The 5,793-nt window shown below is 38.1% G+C and overlaps 1 long non-coding RNA gene across 2 annotated transcripts in view; it reads left to right on the plus strand.

Annotated features, from left to right (window-relative positions):
* The first annotated feature begins 5,264 nt into the window (after positions 1-5,264).
* Positions 5,265-5,793, plus strand: part of LOC148733929 (uncharacterized) — a 9,022-nt gene continuing 8,493 nt past the window's right edge. The window contains exon 1 of one of the 2 annotated variants that reach the window (XR_016000437.1): positions 5,265-5,366. This is a non-coding gene — a long non-coding RNA (uncharacterized LOC148733929). The remainder of the gene's footprint in view (positions 5,367-5,793) is intronic. The other variant, XR_016000438.1, reaches the window with a different exon arrangement.

A 5,793-nucleotide genomic window follows, 5' to 3' on the forward strand; every position in this document is an offset into this window, starting at 1 on the left:
ATACTTTTTACAACAGTAATTTTGTAATTTTTAGATCAATGTCACCGAAAAACCCTCTTTAGGGAGTGTCAATAAAGTTTGTATTGTATTGTATTGTATTTGAAAAGAATACTTCTGTTATATTATAACGAATGATGTAAGCTAGGTCCAAAGGGGTAATTATTAGCCTGTGTACAGCCGCCCCATCCGCTTAAAAAAATCGGGGAGGGGATGGGGCGGCTGTACACAGGCTAGGTAATTATGTCAGAGTATTTCTTAAATACAACTTACGTGTAAATCACAGGAAAACTGTAAAACTGAAACCTCCAATGACGTAGTTCTCTATAGTCAGAACTGAGTCACGGTGCTGCGGATCGTTTTCAGCAAGCACGGATTAAAGCAAAGCTCACCTGACCTTTGCCAGTAACAACATAGAAATGATCAATGATGTTATGAATCACGGCCTATCCAATGTTAATACATGGCTTACTGCAAAAAAATTGACTCTAAATTCATCTAAAACTGAATTCATGTTAATTGGATCGCGGCAAAGAATAGGTACTTACGATACTTCCCCTAAACTAATCAATCATAGGTGGTGACATAATTAAACAAGTTAGCTCGGTTAAATCTCTGGGTGTGCATGGAGACGAAAACCTTTCATGGAATATGTACATTAAAAAAATAGCCAAGAAAATTGCATCGGGCATTGGAGCAATTAAACGTTGTAGGCCTTTTGTTAACCAAACCAAGCTGGAGTCCGTTTTCAATGCCTTAGTTCAAACGTACTTTAATTACTGCAGCGAGGTCTGGGGGCATTGTATCAAAGGTCTTTCGAATAAGCTCCAAAAGTTGCAAAACCGGGCTGCCTCTATTCTGGCCTTCTCCAGTTATGACACAAGCGCTGATCCTGTTTTTGAGCAACTTAACTGGAGACGGTTAGATACTCAGCGACAAATACAAGTGGCCACCATGGTCTATAAATCTATACATGGTCTTGCGCCCGACTATCTTGGTTCTCTTTTCACTAAATATGATCCTCCTTATAATCTAAGGAACTCTGGAAACAAACTAGCTGTTCCGTTGCCCCGCACCAATTTCCTGAAAAATAGCTTTAGCTATAAGGGTGCGGTTATCTGGAAAAGCTTGTCCCCTGAATTGCGGCAAGCAAAATCACTTCAATCTTTTCGAAATGGTTGTCGCGATTTCTTTGTCTGAACACGGCATCTATGTAAAGCAGGATTTCTTTATTGTTTCTATTTTACTTTTAAATTTTAGATCATGTTTGTATAGATTAAAGTAGAATGAAATTGTAATAATAGATTGCAATAATATTATTTTATCTGATAGATTTACCGTGTCTAAATTAAAAAAAGGTTTAAGTTCTAACTAGCCTTTCCGATTGCCGTCTTAACTAACGACTTCTTGCCGCCAAGTGCATTGCGTATAAACGCTCTTCAGAATTACTATATCCCATGCGTGGCCTTGGTTGTAAATAGGTTTGCCCTTTATAAAGAAAAGTACCAAGACTAGAAACTTATAGATTATTTTCTGTTCACTCAGTTCGTTGAACGAATTTTGCCAGATGATCAGTTATAGTTTCAATCATTGTATGTAGAAATAAAGGCCTCCTGTGGTTTAATGCTACGCAGCTAATTAAATCTGATTTAAAGTAAAATTAGATAGATTTCTTTAAGAGGAAGTGGATAATTCAGTTCCCCAATTTACTAAGTGTATGATGATAGGAAAAAATAGCTTGTTTACTCGAGGCTTAATGCAGGGTTCATGTGACTTTTACTAGGACCGGGCTGAAGGGCAAGAGATTATTGTTTGTTATCTTTTGCTGAAGGGTGAATAAGTGTGTGATGCAAATATGGTCTTGTAGGTGTGATTGTTGTTAAGTTGTTATCATCTTAGGAGTTTTTTTGCTGTCGAGTTAGAAATGCGGTAAACAGTGGTAATTGAAATAGTACTGTGGTGCAAATATCGCCAATGTATTGTATTATTAAGATAAAGAATATTGTAGCGTTACTTGATATTCTCTGGCTGAAATACATGCCGTGGCTTCTTGATTTTGACAGAAGAAGAGGAAGAAGAAAGAAAGTTTAATTCCACCATCATCGCAGCTAATCTGAATTACAATGTGGTTACAATCGTACAACAATAAAAATTACAAAAGTTGATGAAAGAGGGACTAGGTTACAATGGGTTTTATAAAATTACAGATAAGTTTATGCTTATACAAGTTGAATAGGCGTATATATAGTCTAAAAGTCTAATAATTATTAAAAGCTAGGCTAGTACTTAGGAGAAAACTACGACGTAATCTTTCTGTCCTGCATTTAGGCAATATATATTTGCCAGAGCGTCTCGTTTGATAGCGATGCATGTGCCGACTTGTCATTGGGAGATGTTTAACAAGAGGACCTCCTCTTGAGATCTTTTCAAGCGTCTTAAGACAAAGTTCACTACGTCTTCCGTCTAATGTTCTTACGTTTAAAAACTGAAGAGCTTCTAAGTAAGAAAACCCTGGGACTATAATTTTAAGAGCACGTTTCTGTATACGTTCTAATTCCTGTGAGAGGTAGGAGGGTAGGGCGTGGTGCCATACTACACACGGTGCCATACTACACACGGTGCCATACTACACACGGTGACATACTACACACGGTGCCATACTACACACGGTGCCATACTACACACGGTGACATACTACACACGGTGCCATACTACACACGGTGCCATACTACACACGGTGCCATACTACACACGGTGCCATACTACACACGGTGCCATACTACACACGGTGCCATACTACACACGGTGCCATACTACACACGGTGCCATACTACACACGGTGCCATACTACACACGGTGCCATACTACACACGGTGCCATACTACACACGGTGCCATACTACACACGGTGCCATACTACACACGGTGACATACTACACACGGTGCTATATATACTACACAGCAATATTCTAGTAGAGATCTTATCAAAACAGTATAGATAGTAATTAGATCATTAATCTCAACGCCCCCCCTCGACGGAGTACTCGGAGTATGTGAAGGCGTTTAGAGGCCTTGGTGACTATATATTCAATATCTTTGTTCCATTTTAAATTATTCTGAATCACCAAACCAAATACTTTCTGTGAAGATACAAGCTGTAATTGTTGATCGTCGATGTTCAAATGAGGGAATTCTATGGGGTCCTTTAAGAAACATATCCGCATTTTTTTGCACTTTTTTGCGCTGAGTTTCATCCAGTTACTAGAGCTCCAAGAGGCGACGGTATTGAGACTGGTTTGGATGGTTGAGTTGCTGTTCCTTACAAGTCCTTCGGACAACGTTACGTCATCAACATACTTCCAAATACAGGATTCGGGATCTGAAATATTCAAGTCGTTGATCATTACCAGAAACAATATTGGGCCAAGATTTGTTCCCTGGGGAACGCCGGCAGATATTGGAAGGCAGTCAGAAACGGAGCCAGCTAACTTAACGCGTTGTCGGCGGTTAGACAGAAAGCTTATAATCCACGGTATATCCAAGATGTGCGAACGCCTAAGTCCAGAAGTTTTTCAATTAGTACACTATACCCAATACGATCGAAAGCTTTAGAGAAGTCAAGAAAGCAAAGGCGGAGATGTCGTCCAGGTGTATCGAGATACGTTAACCATGTGGGAATCATGTCAAGTAAACAATACGTTGTCGAAGTTCCCTTCAGACATCCAAACTGATATAGATCGAATTTGTCCTTCACATCGTCAATTAACCATGTGACTACGAAATCCTCAAGAACTTTAGACAAACAGGAAGTCAACGAGATAGGTCTGAAATCGCCCTCATCCATAAGTACTTGTATTTTATTCACCGGAATGATATATTGAAAATAGTGGTAACAGGTTCAGTCATTTCATATGCGAATTCTTTAACAATGTGACGCTTTACGTTGTCTGGACCGTGAGCCTTTGAAGGTTTCATGGCAAGCAACTTCTTAAAGACTTTATGGGGCTGCACAGTTAAGACACCTGCCTCAGCAGGAAGAAAAGCTGGTTGCATATTACTGTCAAGCGGAGGGATGTCCGCATTTTCTTTTGTAAAGTTAATGTTATATCGAATGAAAAAAAATATTAAAATAGATGAATTAATTACTTCAGACTTGTACATTTTTTGGCCTATTTCAAAATCCTTAGGATCGATTTTTCGGTATATTAACATTAAAGAACTTCCCTGGTCTAACTGTAAAACTGATCTTAAACCTCTCGGGAGTTCCTACATGTAAATTATTTGGACATCTTTGACTGTGTAATTAGAAAAAAAAGTAAGAAAGAAAAAAAAAACAGGAAATATTCTGCGATCATTGTGAGCTCAGATTTGGTCCTAGAGTTATCCAAAGTGCTTCGGCGTCCTTTAAATAAGTCATTTAAAGCAAATATCTGAGTTGACCGCGTGAAAATCGAAAAAAGTCACACTTGGTTGAAAAATTGAAAACTTTCCTATTTTGCAACTGTAATACATTTTTTTTTTCTCAAAACTGTTTCTGTGTTTTAGAGAATTCAGGAAAACTTAAACGAGCGCCGATAGCAGCAAAATGGCGGCAACAAAATGGCTGGCATTTGCCTCCTGACTGGAGGTGAATGAAGAGCCAAAAAGGAAGCAAACTCGTATCAATTTGATAACGGAGGCATCGAAGTAAAGTTAAAGTTTGAAATCAGAATATTTCATTTCAATTTGAGCTCACGTTAGGTTTTTGAAACTCAAAATCCAAATAACGCATTTCGTAGGAAACTTTCAGTTTACAATTTCCCCATGCGGTAGAACTCAGACTCTGTTCAGGTTAAGTTCATGATAAATGGAACTGTTATACATAAGACTTGCTATAAAAATCTGATCGATCAATAGCATTCAATCAGTATACAATAGCGTGTGAAGTTGACATCATATTGCGTTCAGTTTGTCGAGTTCAAAATCCACATAGTTTCTAAGCTCCCCGTCTGTGTAAAGTTCCCAAACTTTTACAAACTCAAAGAGAAGTGTCTTCTCTGGCAAATTGTTAAAAAAAATGTTAAACTGGAAAACCAATTTTTGATTTGGTTTTCACACGATATCATGAATTATCAAACCTGGTGTCTGTGTTATCTTACTTAGTCTTTGGCTTCGGCAAATAACCCAGACCTAGGTTTTGTTAATTAATGACATCATGCTTGACCTTATAAACCTCCCATAAGTGTTTCGTATATATAACCCATCTACTATTGATTGATCTAAAAGCATCACATGACCAAATATTTCCCCAGCTTAAACTGGAGACATGTTTGCTTTGACATAATATCGTAGCAGAGAACACTGAAAAGTGAATATCCCACCAAACAAACGGTAAGCTATTCCTAACACTTTTGTTCCTGCGAGTTGCTAATTTGAAGGAAACTAAACAGAAAAAGCCTCCATTTGGAGCAAAAACATGCTGGTATATATATTTGTCCTCGACATTATCTATTCATCGATGCTCCCATTGTCGTTTATATCAGGGCATAGTCTAATAAGACAACCTGTTCTCAAATCTGGAAATTCAAGCAAATCTTGGCATTCAGAACCGTGCTCGATCAGAAAACCAACAGAAAACAACTAACCTTGCATAGATAATGATGGCCATTTTGGTTGTTGTAACGATACCGGATTTTGATATTGTGCTATGACACTAACTTGCGTGACCAGTGACATGTTTATAATAGTAGTGTAATCGATACTTCTGATTACCTCACTCCTGTCGGGTGGTTATTAGAATATTTCATTGATTTACTGT

Source organism: Stylophora pistillata, chromosome 4 (assembly GCF_964205215.1).
Source record: "Stylophora pistillata chromosome 4, jaStyPist1.2, whole genome shotgun sequence".
In the NCBI taxonomy this organism is placed as follows: domain Eukaryota; kingdom Metazoa; phylum Cnidaria; class Anthozoa; order Scleractinia; family Pocilloporidae; genus Stylophora; species Stylophora pistillata.